Here is a 13,636-nt window from a genome sequence, read left to right as displayed (position 1 = left end):
TTCCCTCCTGGCGCCAGAGGCCGAAGGCAATCTCGCTGTAGGCGCTCTACGCAGAGAGGAAGGCGAGCACATCTGAACCCGTTTTCCTGGTGCTGCTAGGGCCAAATACTGAAACTGAGCGCAGAACTAACTTTTACTGAAGAATCTGCCCTTTAATGCACATCAGGGCGAACACGAAATTTCTAATATGAAGTACTCACTGACGATCCAAAGACGTTGCAGTATGTACGCGTCGGTACCACCTGGGCAGTGCCTAAGTATTGTAAAGTGAAGGTCGACAGTTTGAGCCTCACAGGAAGTATATCATTGGCCTCCCACGAGTGCGTAAGGCACAGCGTGGCTGTTGCTAGGAAACGGCCTTATTTGCCGTATGTTCATATCTAGTTTTCTTTGCATCAATGTGAAAATGTCCCTATTACTAAATACGGTTTTGCTAGTTACAGTTCAAACTGGAAACGACGGAAGAAAGCGGTCCAACGCGCCACATTGGATCCCGAAAGGGAGGGTGCATTTCCTACGCCACGTCTGACATTGCGTTATGAATATTCTAAAACTGACATAATTCCATCCTACCGAAAAAAGAAACAGATTTCGCAGTGAGGTTCTATGAGATATTGCTTGAGATGGAAGTCTCTGGCGCCCTTGCCTCGCACGTCAGATTGGCCGAGCGGTGTAAGGCGCCAGATTTAACCTCTGGTTCCCGTAAGGGAGCGTGGGTTCGACCCCACATCTGACAATGCATTTTAAACGTTCTGAAACTAACATACTCCCTTGATCTTACAGAACAAGTAAATTATGCAGAAACACGCCATGCAGATTTTACTAGAGACGACAGTGACAGCCCGAGCGGTCGAAAAGAAATAGCGGAACATACTTTTCCTGCGTCGAGGTTTAGCTCTTCTCACGAACGTTTCCGTTGTTGTTGTGCTGTGGCTCTGGGTTCCAACCGACAGCGAGGAAACCTCAACAGCAACGCATACGTGTTTAAATGAATCGTAAGGCCTTAATAAAGATAGATGAAACGGTGGCTCACGTGCTGGAGTTCTGAAGCGGCCGTATTGCGTGGGCAGTAAGCTCACTAAGTTAGTGTGTCATGCTAACAACGGGAAGGCTATGGGTTAGATCCCACCAAGGGCTATTCCATATTGCTTCCCTAAAAAGCAGCGCGAGAGACTGCCAGGCAAATCCCAAGTCATCTGTACAAGGACTAAGATGTCCGCACGTCTGGAAACGTTCTCGCCGACTTGTGTGCCACCCTGACGACACGGGTTCTCGTCCGATCACCGAAGTTAAGCAGCGTTTTTACGTGCTTAGTACACGGCTCGGTGGCTAACTAGGAAGTCTGCGTGCTGTTGGATTCTTTAATTGTGCCTTTTGCCTTAGTTTTCGGTGTTGCTGCGCGGTAATGGTACGGTCCAGCACGCTGACCCCTCTCTTGCCTCTCGGGACGCAAATTCGCGAGCCTGCGGCCAGAGTCAAATGAAAGGGTCCGTTGTGCGTTTGGCGAGTTGGTCTCTCCCAGTCGTTTCTAGCGCCTGTCTTCTACATATACGCCCATTTGCAAGCGTCAGCTTTCGCGTCAGCCGAGCAAAGTCGAGACAAGTCGACACATGGGGACACACGATGCTGTGAATCGCAAGCCGCACTAGCCTACGCGAAGCGGGACGAGGGGCGAAGGAAAACCATTCGTAACACGACAGTTCGCAAATTGGACGATCGCGAGCGTTGGAAACACTCTCCTGAGTAAAGAAGACAACTTCCGTGCGGCGTCCGGGTTTCGAACCCGGATCAGCTACTGGGGAAGCAACCATGCTGACCGACACACCACCACCGGCTTCTGCTACGCACTGCTTGCGCCGTGATGTGTCGCCTTCCCTCCTGGCGCCAGAGGCCGAAGGCAATCTCGCTGTAGGCGCTCTACGCAGAGAGGAAGGCGAGCACATCTGAACCCGTTTTCCTGGTGCTGCTAGGGCCAAATACTGAAACTGAGCGCAGAACTAACTTTTACTGAAGAATCTGCCCTTTAATGCACATCAGGGCGAACACGAAATTTCTAATATGAAGTACTCACTGACGATCCAAAGACGTTGCAGTATGTACGCGTCGGTACCACCTGGGCAGTGCCTAAGTATTGTAAAGTGAAGGTCGACAGTTTGAGCCTCACAGGAAGTATATCATTGGCCTCCCACGAGTGCGTAAGGCACAGCGTGGCTGTTGCTAGGAAACGGCCTTATTTGCCGTATGTTCATATCTAGTTTTCTTTGCATCAATGTGAAAATGTCCCTATTACTAAATACGGTTTTGCTAGTTACAGTTCAAACTGGAAACGACGGAAGAAAGCGGTCCAACGCGCCACATTGGATCCCGAAAGGGAGGGTGCATTTCCTACGCCACGTCTGACATTGCGTTATGAATATTCTAAAACTGACATAATTCCATCCTACCGAAAAAAGAAACAGATTTCGCAGTGAGGTTCTATGAGATATTGCTTGAGATGGAAGTCTCTGGCGCTCTTGCCTCGCACGTCAGATTGGCCGAGCGGTGTAAGGCGCCAGATTTAACCTCTGGTTCCCGTAAGGGAGCGTGGGTTCGAACCCCACATCTGACAATGCATTTTAAACGTTCTGAAACTAACATACTCCCTTGATCTTACAGAACAAGTAAATTATGCAGAAACACGCCATGCAGATTTTACTAGAGACGACAGTGACAGCCCGAGCGGTCGAAAAGAAATAGCGGAACATACTTTTCCTGCGTCGAGGTTTAGCTCTTCTCACGAACGTTTCCGTTGTTGTTGTGCTGTGGCTCTGGGTTCCAACCGACAGCGAGGAAACCTCAACAGCAACGCATACGTGTTTAAATGAATCGTAAGGCCTTAATAAAGATAGATGAAACGGTGGCTCAGGTGCTGGAGTTCTGAAGCGGCCGTATTGCGTGGGCAGTAAGCTCACTAAGTTAGTGTGTCATGCTAACAACGGGAAGGCTATGGGTTAGATCCCACCAAGGGCTATTCCATATTGCTTCCCTAAAAAGCAGCGCGAGAGACTGCCAGGCAAATCCCAAGTCATCTGTACAAGGACTAAGATATCCGCACGTCTGGAAACGTTCTCGCCGACTTGTGTGCCACCCTGACGACACGGGTTCTCGTCCGATCACCGAAGTTAAGCAGCGTTTTTACGTGCTTAGTACACGGCTCGGTGGCTAACTAGGAAGTCTGCGTGCTGTTGGATTCTTTAATTGTGCCTTTTGCCTTAGTTTTCGGTGTTGCTGCGCGGTAATGGTACGGTCCAGCACGCTGACCCCTCTCTTACCTCTCGGGACGCAAATTCGCGAGCCTGCGGCCAGAGTCAAATGAAAGGGTCCGTTGTGCGTTTGGCGAGTTGGTCTCTCCCAGTCGTTTCTAGCGCCTGTCTTCTACATATACGCCCATTTGCAAGCGTCAGCTTTCGCGTCAGCCGAGCAAAGTCGAGACAAGTCGACACATGGGGAGACACGATGCTGTGAATCGCAAGCCGCACTAGCCTACGCGAAGCGGGACGAGGGGCGAAGGAAAACCATTCGTAACACGACAGTTCGCAAATTGGACGATCGCGAGCGTTGGAAACACTCTCCTGAGTAAAGAAGACAACTTCCGTGCGGCGTCCGGGTTTCGAACCCGGATCAGCTACTGGGGAAGCAACCATGCTGACCGACACACCACCACCGGCTTCTGCTACGCACTGCTTGCTCCGTGATGTGTCGCCTTCCCTCCTGGCGCCAGAAGCCGAAGGCAATCTCGCTGTAGGCGCTCTACGCAGAGAGGAAGGCGAGCACATCTGAACCCGTTTTCCTGGTGCTGCTAGGGCCAAATACTGAAACTGAGCGCAGAACTAACTTTTACTGAAGAATCTGCCCTTTAATGCACATCAGGGCGAACACGAAATTTCTAATATGAAGTACTCACTGACGATCCAAAGACGTTGCAGTATGTACGCGTCGGTACCACCTGGGCAGTGCCTAAGTATTGTAAAGTGAAGGTCGACAGTTTGAGCCTCACAGGAAGTATATCATTGGCCTCCCACGAGTGCGTAAGGCACAGCGTGGCTGTTGCTAGGAAACGGCCTTATTTGCCGTATGTTCATATCTAGTTTTCTTTGCATCAATGTGAAAATGTCCCTATTACTAAATACGGTTTTGCTAGTTACAGTTCAAACTGGAAACGACGGAAGAAAGCGGTCCAACGCGCCACATTGGATCCCGAAAGGGAGGGTGCATTTCCTACGCCACGTCTGACATTGCGTTATGAATATTCTAAAACTGACATAATTCCATCCTACCGAAAAAAGAAACAGATTTCGCAGTGAGGTTCTATGAGATATTGCTTGAGATGGAAGTCTCTGGCGCCCTTGCCTCGCACGTCAGATTGGCCGAGCGGTGTAAGGCGCCAGATTTAACCTCTGGTTCCCGTAAGGGAGCGTGGGTTCGAACCCCACATCTGACAATGCATTTTAAACGTTCTGAAACTAACATACTCCCTTGACCTTACAGAACAAGTAAATTATGCAGAAACACGCCATGCAGATTTTACTAGAGACGACAGTGACAGCCCAAGCGGTCGAAAAGAAATAGCGGAACATACTTTTCCTGCGTCGAGGTGTAGCTCTTCTCACGGACGTCTCTGTTGTTGTTGTGCTGTGGCCCTGAGTTCCAAGCGACAGCGAGAAAACCTCAACAGCAACGCATACGTGTTTAAATGAATCGAAATTCCTTACTAAAGATAGATGAAACGGTGGCTCAGGTGCTGGAGTTCTGAAGCGGCCGTATTGCGTGGGCAGTAAGCTCACTAAGTTAGTGTGTCATGCTAACAACGGGAAGGCTATGGGTTAGATCCCACCAAGGGCTATTCCATATTGCTTCCCAAAAAGGCAGCGCGAGAGACTGCCAGGCAAATCCCAAGTGATCTGTACAAGGACTAAGATGTCCACACGTCTGGAAACGTTCTCGCCGACTTGTGTGCCACGCTGACGACACGGGTTCTCGTCCGATCACCGAAGTTAAGGAGCGATCTTACGTGCTTAGTACACGGCTCGGTGGCTAACTAGGAAGTCTGCGTGCTGTTGGATTCTTTAATTTTCCTTTTCCCTTAGTTTTCGGTGTTGCTGCGAGGTAATGATACGGTCCAGCACGCTGACCCCTCTCTTGCCTCTCGGGACGCAAATTCGCGAACCTGCGGCCACAGTCAAATGAAAGGGTCCGTTGTGCGTTTGTCGAGTTGGTCTCTCCCAGTCGTTTCTAGCGCCTGTCCTCTACATATACGCCCATTTGCAAGCGTCAGCTTTCGCGTCAGCCGAGCAAAGTCGAGACAAGTCGACACATGGGGACACACGATGCTGTGAATCGCAAGCCGCACTAGCCTACGCGAAGCGGGACGAGGGGCGAAGGAAAACCATTCGTAACACGACAGTTCGCTAATTGGACGATCGCGTGCGTTGGAAACACTCTCCTGAGTAAAGAAGACAACTTCCGTGCGGCGTCCGGGTTTCGAACCCGGATCAGCTACTGGGGAAGCAACCATGCTGACCGACACACCACCACCGGCTTCTGCTACGCACTGCTTGCGCCGTGATGTGTCGCCTTCCCTCCTGGCGCCAGAGGCCGAAGGCAATCTCGCTGTAGGCGCTCTACGCAGAGAGGAAGGCGAGCACATCTGAACCCGTTTTCCTGGTGCTGCTAGGGCCAAATACTGAAACTGAGCGCAGAACTAACTTTTACTGAAGAATCTGCCCTTTAATGCACATCAGGGCGAACACGAAATTTCTAATATGAAGTACTCACTGACGATCCAAAGACGTTTCAGTATGTACGCGTCGGTACCACCTGGGCAGTGCCTAAGTATTGTAAAGTGAAGGTCGACAGTTTGAGCCTCACAGGAAGTATATCATTGGCCTCCCACGAGTGCGTAAGGCACAGCGTGGCTGTTGCTAGGAAACGGCCTTATTTGCCGTATGTTCATATCTAGTTTTCTTTGCATCAATGTGAAAATGTCCCTATTACTAAATACGGTTTTGCTAGTTACAGTTCAAACTGGAAACGACGGAAGAAAGCGGTCCAACGCGCCACATTGGATCCCGAAAGGGAGGGTGCATTTCCTACGCCACGTCTGACATTGCGTTATGAATATTCTAAAACTGACATAATTCCATCCTACCGAAAAAAGAAACAGATTTCGCAGTGAGGTTCTATGAGATATTGCTTGAGATGGAAGTCTCTGGCGCCCTTGCCTCGCACGTCAGATTGGCCGAGCGGTGTAAGGCGCCAGATTTAACCTCTGGTTCCCGTAAGGGAGCGTGGGTTCGACCCCACATCTGACAATGCATTTTAAACGTTCTGAAACTAACATACTCCCTTGATCTTACAGAACAAGTAAATTACGCAGAAACACGCCATGCAGATTTTACTAGAGACGACAGTGACAGCCCGAGCGGTCGAAAAGAAATAGCGGAACATACTTTTCCTGCGTCGAGGTTTAGCTCTTCTCACGAACGTTTCCGTTGTTGTTGTGCTGTGGCTCTGGGTTCCAACCGACAGCGAGGAAACCTCAACAGCAACGCATACGTGTTTAAATGAATCGTAAGGCCTTAATAAAGGTAGATGAAACGGTGGCTCACGTGCTGGAGTTCTGAAGCGGCCGTATTGCGTGGGCAGTAAGCTCACTAAGTTAGTGTGTCATGCTAACAACGGGAAGGCTATGGGTTAGATCCCACCAAGGGCTATTCCATATTGCTTCCCTAAAAAGCAGCGCGAGAGACTGCCAGGCAAATCCCAAGTCATCTGTACAAGGACTAAGATATCCGCACGTCTGGAAACGTTCTCGCCGACTTGTGTGCCACCCTGACGACACGGGTTCTCGTCCGATCACCGAAGTTAAGCAGCGTTTTTACGTGCTTAGTACACGGCTCGGTGGCTAACTAGGAAGTCTGCGTGCTGTTGGATTCTTTAATTGTGCCTTTTGCCTTAGTTTTCGGTGTTGCTGCGCGGTAATGGTACGGTCCAGCACGCTGACCCCTCTCTTGTCTCTCGGGACGCAAATTCGCGAGCCTGCGGCCAGAGTCAAATGAAAGGGTCCGTTGTGCGTTTGGCGAGTTGGTCTCTCCCAGTCGTTTCTAGCGCCTGTCTTCTACATATACGTCCATTTGCAAGCGTCAGCTTTCGCGTCAGCCGAGCAAAGTCGAGACAAGTCGACACATGGGGACACACGATGCTGTGAATCGCAAGCCGCACTAGCCTACGCGAAGCGGGACGAGGGGCGAAGGAAAACCATTCGTAACACGACAGTTCGCAAATTGGACGATCGCGAGCGTTGGAAACACTCTCCTGAGTAAAGAAGACAACTTCCGTGCGGCGTCCGGGTTTCGAACCCGGATCAGCTACTGGGGAAGCAACCATGCTGACCGACACACCACCACCGGCTTCTGCTACGCACTGCTTGCGCCGTGATGTGTCGCCTTCCCTCCTGGCGCCAGAGGCCGAAGGCAATCTCGCTGTAGGCGCTCTACGCAGAGAGGAAGGCGAGCACATCTGAACCCGTTTTCCTGGTGCTGCTAGGGCCAAATACTGAAACTGAGCGCAGAACTAACTTTTACTGAAGAATCTGCCCTTTAATGCACATCAGGGCGAACACGAAATTTCTAATATGAAGTACTCACTGACGATCCAAAGACGTTGCAGTATGTACGCGTCGGTACCACCTGGGCAGTGCCTAAGTATTGTAAAGTGAAGGTCGACAGTTTGAGCCTCACAGGAAGTATATCATTGGCCTCCCACGAGTGCGTAAGGCACAGCGTGGCTGTTGCTAGGAAACGGCCTTATTTGCCGTATGTTCATATCTAGTTTTCTTTGCATCAATGTGAAAATGTCCCTATTACTAAATACGGTTTTGCTAGTTACAGTTCAAACTGGAAACGACGGAAGAAAGCGGTCCAACGCGCCACATTGGATCCCGAAAGGGAGGGTGCATTTCCTACGCCACGTCTGACATTGCGTTATGAATATTCTAAAACTGACATAATTCCATCCTACCGAAAAAAGAAACAGATTTCGCAGTGAGGTTCTATGAGATATTGCTTGAGATGGAAGTCTCTGGCGCCCTTGCCTCGCACGTCAGATTGGCCGAGCGGTGTAAGGCGCCAGATTTAACCTCTGGTTCCCGTAAGGGAGCGTGGGTTCGACCCCACATCTGACAATGCATTTTAAACGTTCTGAAACTAACATACTCCCTTGATCTTACAGAACAAGTAAATTATGCAGAAACACGCCATGCAGATTTTACTAGAGACGACAGTGACAGCCCGAGCGGTCGAAAAGAAATAGCGGAACATACTTTTCCTGCGTCGAGGTTTAGCTCTTCTCACGAACGTTTCCGTTCTTGTTGTGCTGTGGCTCTGGGTTCCAACCGACAGCGAGGAAACCTCAACAGCAACGCATACGTGTTTAAATGAATCGTAAGGCCTTAATAAAGATAGATGAAACGGTGGCTCACGTGCTGGAGTTCTGAAGCGGCCGTATTGCGTGGGCAGTAAGCTCACTAAGTTAGTGTGTCATGCTAACAACGGGAAGGCTATGGGTTAGATCCCACCAAGGGCTATTCCATATTGCTTCCCTAAAAAGCAGCGCGAGAGACTGCCAGGCAAATCCCAAGTCATCTGTACAAGGACTAAGATGTCCGCACGTCTGGAAACGTTCTCGCCGACTTGTGTGCCACCCTGACGACACGGGTTCTCGTCCGATCACCGAAGTTAAGCAGCGTTTTTACGTGCTTAGTACACGGCTCGGTGGCTAACTAGGAAGTCTGCGTGCTGTTGGATTCTTTAATTGTGCCTTTTGCCTTAGTTTTCGGTGTTGCTGCGCGGTAATGGTACGGTCCAGCACGCTGACCCCTCTCTTGTCTCTCGGGACGCAAATTCGCGAGCCTGCGGCCAGAGTCAAATGAAAGGGTCCGTTGTGCGTTTGGCGAGTTGGTCTCTCCCAGTCGTTTCTAGCGCCTGTCTTCTACATATACGTCCATTTGCAAGCGTCAGCTTTCGCGTCAGCCGAGCAAAGTCGAGACAAGTCGACACATGGGGACACACGATGCTGTGAATCGCAAGCCGCACTAGCCTACGCGAAGCGGGACGAGGGGCGAAGGAAAACCATTCGTAACACGACAGTTCGCAAATTGGACGATCGCGAGCGTTGGAAACACTCTCCTGAGTAAAGAAGACAACTTCCGTGCGGCGTCCGGGTTTCGAACCCGGATCAGCTACTGGGGAAGCAACCATGCTGACCGACACACCACCACCGGCTTCTGCTACGCACTGCTTGCGCCGTGATGTGTCGCCTTCCCTCCTGGCGCCAGAGGCCGAAGGCAATCTCGCTGTAGGCGCTCTACGCAGAGAGGAAGGCGAGCACATCTGAACCCGTTTTCCTGGTGCTGCTAGGGCCAAATACTGAAACTGAGCGCAGAACTAACTTTTACTGAAGAATCTGCCCTTTAATGCACATCAGGGCGAACACGAAATTTCTAATATGAAGTACTCACTGACGATCCAAAGACGTTGCAGTATGTACGCGTCGGTACCACCTGGGCAGTGCCTAAGTATTGTAAAGTGAAGGTCGACAGTTTGAGCCTCACAGGAAGTATATCATTGGCCTCCCACGAGTGCGTAAGGCACAGCGTGGCTGTTGCTAGGAAACGGCCTTATTTGCCGTATGTTCATATCTAGTTTTCTTTGCATCAATGTGAAAATGTCCCTATTACTAAATACGGTTTTGCTAGTTACAGTTCAAACTGGAAACGACGGAAGAAAGCGGTCCAACGCGCCACATTGGATCCCGAAAGGGAGGGTGCATTTCCTACGCCACGTCTGACATTGCGTTATGAATATTCTAAAACTGACATAATTCCATCCTACCGAAAAAAGAAACAGATTTCGCAGTGAGGTTCTATGAGATATTGCTTGAGATGGAAGTCTCTGGCGCCCTTGCCTCGCACGTCAGATTGGCCGAGCGGTGTAAGGCGCCAGATTTAACCTCTGGTTCCCGTAAGGGAGCGTGGGTTCGAACCCCACATCTGACAATGCATTTTAAACGTTCTGAAACTAACATACTCCCTTGATCTTACAGAACAAGTAAATTATGCAGAAACACGCCATGCAGATTTTACTAGAGACGACAGTGACAGCCCGAGCGGTCGAAAAGAAATAGCGGAACATACTTTTCCTGCGTCGAGGTTTAGCTCTTCTCACGAACGTTTCCGTTGTTGTTGTGCTGTGGCTCTGGGTTCCAACCGACAGCGAGGAAACCTCAACAGCAACGCATACGTGTTTAAATGAATCGTAAGGCCTTAATAAAGATAGATGAAACGGTGGCTCAGGTGCTGGAGTTCTGAAGCGGCCGTATTGCGTGGGCAGTAAGCTCACTAAGTTAGTGTGTCATGCTAACAACGGGAAGGCTATGGGTTAGATCCCACCAAGGGCTATTCCATATTGCTTCCCTAAAAAGCAGCGCGAGAGACTGCCAGGCAAATCCCAAGTCATCTGTACAAGGACTAAGATATCCGCACGTCTGGAAACGTTCTCGCCGACTTGTGTGCCACCCTGACGACACGGGTTCTCGTCCGATCACCGAAGTTAAGCAGCGTTTTTACGTGCTTAGTACACGGCTCGGTGGCTAACTAGGAAGTCTGCGTGCTGTTGGATTCTTTAATTGTGCCTTTTGCCTTAGTTTTCGGTGTTGCTGCGCGGTAATGGTACGGTCCAGCACGCTGACCCCTCTCTTACCTCTCGGGACGCAAATTCGCGAGCCTGCGGCCAGAGTCAAATGAAAGGGTCCGTTGTGCGTTTGGCGAGTTGGTCTCTCCCAGTCGTTTCTAGCGCCTGTCTTCTACATATACGCCCATTTGCAAGCGTCAGCTTTCGCGTCAGCCGAGCAAAGTCGAGACAAGTCGACACATGGGGAGACACGATGCTGTGAATCGCAAGCCGCACTAGCCTACGCGAAGCGGGACGAGGGGCGAAGGAAAACCATTCGTAACACGACAGTTCGCAAATTGGACCATCGCGAGCGTTGGAAACACTCTCCTGAGTAAAGAAGACAACTTCCGTGCGGCGTCCGGGTTTCGAACCCGGATCAGCTACTGGGGAAGCAACCATGCTGACCGACACACCACCACCGGCTTCTGCTACGCACTGCTTGCTCCGTGATGTGTCGCCTTCCCTCCTGGCGCCAGAGGCCGAAGGCAATCTCGCTGTAGGCGCTCTACGCAGAGAGGAAGGCGAGCACATCTGAACCCGTTTTCCTGGTGCTGCTAGGGCCAAATACTGAAACTGAGCGCAGAACTAACTTTTACTGAAGAATCTGCCCTTTAATGCACATCAGGGCGAACACGAAATTTCTAATATGAAGTACTCACTGACGATCCAAAGACGTTGCAGTATGTACGCGTCGGTACCACCTGGGCAGTGCCTAAGTATTGTAAAGTGAAGGTCGACAGTTTGAGCCTCACAGGAAGTATATCATTGGCCTCCCACGAGTGCGTAAGGCACAGCGTGGCTGTTGCTAGGAAACGGCCTTATTTGCCGTATGTTCATATCTAGTTTTCTTTGCATCAATGTGAAAATGTCCCTATTACTAAATACGGTTTTGCTAGTTACAGTTCAAACTGGAAACGACGGAAGAAAGCGGTCCAACGCGCCACATTGGATCCCGAAAGGGAGGGTGCATTTCCTACGCCACGTCTGACATTGCGTTATGAATATTCTAAAACTGACATAATTCCATCCTACCGAAAAAAGAAACAGATTTCGCAGTGAGGTTCTATGAGATATTGCTTGAGATGGAAGTCTCTGGCGCCCTTGCCTCGCACGTCAGATTGGCCGAGCGGTGTAAGGCGCCAGATTTAACCTCTGGTTCCCGTAAGGGAGCGTGGGTTCGAACCCCACATCTGACAATGCATTTTAAACGTTCTGAAACTAACATACTCCCTTGATCTTACAGAACAAGTAAATTATGCAGAAACACGCCATGCAGATTTTACTAGAGACGACAGTGACAGCCCGAGCGGTCGAAAAGAAATAGCGGAACATACTTTTCCTGCGTCGAGGTGTAGCTCTTCTCACGGACGTCTCTGTTGTTGTTGTGCTGTGGCCCTGAGTTCCAAGCGACAGCGAGAAAACCTCAACAGCAACGCATACGTGTTTAAATGAATCGAAATTCCTTACTAAAGATAGATGAAACGGTGGCTCAGGTGCTGGAGTTCTGAAGCGGCCGTATTGCGTGGGCAGTAAGCTCACTAAGTTAGTGTGTCATGCTAACAACGGGAAGGCTATGGGTTAGATCCCACCAAGGGCTATTCCATATTGCTTCCCAAAAAGGCAGCGCGAGAGACTGCCAGGCAAATCCCAAGTGATCTGTACAAGGACTAAGATGTCCACACGTCTGGAAACGTTCTCGCCGACTTGTGTGCCACGCTGACGACACGGGTTCTCGTCCGATCACCGAAGTTAAGGAGCGATCTTACGTGCTTAGTACACGGCTCGGTGGCTAACTAGGAAGTCTGCGTGCTGTTGGATTCTTTAATTTTCCTTTTCCCTTAGTTTTCGGTGTTGCTGCGAGGTAATGATACGGTCCAGCACGCTGACCCCTCTCTTGCCTCTCGGGACGCAAATTCGCGAACCTGCGGCCACAGTCAAATGAAAGGGTCCGTTGTGCGTTTGTCGAGTTGGTCTCTCCCAGTCGTTTCTAGCGCCTGTCCTCTACATATACGCCCATTTGCAAGCGTCAGCTTTCGCGTCAGCCGAGCAAAGTCGAGACAAGTCGACACATGGGGACACACGATGCTGTGAATCGCAAGCCGCACTAGCCTACGCGAAGCGGGACGAGGGGCGAAGGAAAACCATTCGTAACACGACAGTTCGCTAATTGGACGATCGCGTGCGTTGGAAACACTCTCCTGAGTAAAGAAGACAACTTCCGTGCGGCGTCCGGGTTTCGAACCCGGATCAGCTACTGGGGAAGCAACCATGCTGACCGACACACCACCACCGGCTTCTGCTACGCACTGCTTGCGCCGTGATGTGTCGCCTTCCCTCCTGGCGCCAGAGGCCGAAGGCAATCTCGCTGTAGGCGCTCTACGCAGAGAGGAAGGCGAGCACATCTGAACCCGTTTTCCTGGTGCTGCTAGGGCCAAATACTGAAACTGAGCGCAGAACTAACTTTTACTGAAGAATCTGCCCTTTAATGCACATCAGGGCGAACACGAAATTTCTAATATGAAGTACTCACTGACGATCCAAAGACGTTGCAGTATGTACGCGTCGGTACCACCTGGGCAGTGCCTAAGTATTGTAAAGTGAAGGTCGACAGTTTGAGCCTCACAGGAAGTATATCATTGGCCTCCCACGAGTGCGTAAGGCACAGCGTGGCTGTTGCTAGGAAACGGCCTTATTTGCCGTATGTTCATATCTAGTTTTCTTTGCATCAATGTGAAAATGTCCCTATTACTAAATACGGTTTTGCTAGTTACAGTTCAAACTGGAAACGACGGAAGAAAGCGGTCCAACGCGCCACATTGGATCCCGAAAGGGAGGGTGCATTTCCTACGCCACGTCTGACATTGCGT

The 13,636-nt window shown here is 50.4% G+C and overlaps 7 non-coding genes across 7 annotated transcripts; all 7 read left to right on the top strand.

The window, feature by feature from the left end:
* The first annotated feature begins 653 nt into the window (after positions 1–653).
* Positions 654–736, top strand: Trnal-uaa. The gene has a single exon. It is a non-coding gene; the product is annotated as a tRNA-Leu (tRNA).
* Positions 737–2,524: 1,788 nt separating this feature from the next.
* On the top strand, positions 2,525–2,608 carry Trnal-uaa. The gene has a single exon. It is a non-coding gene; the product is annotated as a tRNA-Leu (tRNA).
* Positions 2,609–4,396: 1,788 nt separating this feature from the next.
* Positions 4,397–4,480, top strand: Trnal-uaa. The gene has a single exon. It is a non-coding gene; the product is annotated as a tRNA-Leu (tRNA).
* Positions 4,481–6,267: 1,787 nt separating this feature from the next.
* On the top strand, positions 6,268–6,350 carry Trnal-uaa. Its single transcript has one exon. It is a non-coding gene; the product is annotated as a tRNA-Leu (tRNA).
* A 1,788-nt stretch (positions 6,351–8,138) lies between these two features.
* On the top strand, positions 8,139–8,221 carry Trnal-uaa. Its single transcript has one exon. It is a non-coding gene; the product is annotated as a tRNA-Leu (tRNA).
* Positions 8,222–10,009: 1,788 nt separating this feature from the next.
* On the top strand, positions 10,010–10,093 carry Trnal-uaa. Its single transcript has one exon. It is a non-coding gene; the product is annotated as a tRNA-Leu (tRNA).
* Positions 10,094–11,881: 1,788 nt separating this feature from the next.
* Positions 11,882–11,965, top strand: Trnal-uaa. The gene has a single exon. It is a non-coding gene; the product is annotated as a tRNA-Leu (tRNA).
* Positions 11,966–13,636: the final 1,671 nt, after the last annotated feature.

This window comes from Schistocerca americana, chromosome 7 (assembly GCF_021461395.2).
Source record: "Schistocerca americana isolate TAMUIC-IGC-003095 chromosome 7, iqSchAmer2.1, whole genome shotgun sequence".
Taxonomy (NCBI): Eukaryota; Metazoa; Arthropoda; class Insecta; order Orthoptera; family Acrididae; genus Schistocerca; species Schistocerca americana.
This window is presented reverse-complemented; position numbering and strand designations above follow the sequence as displayed.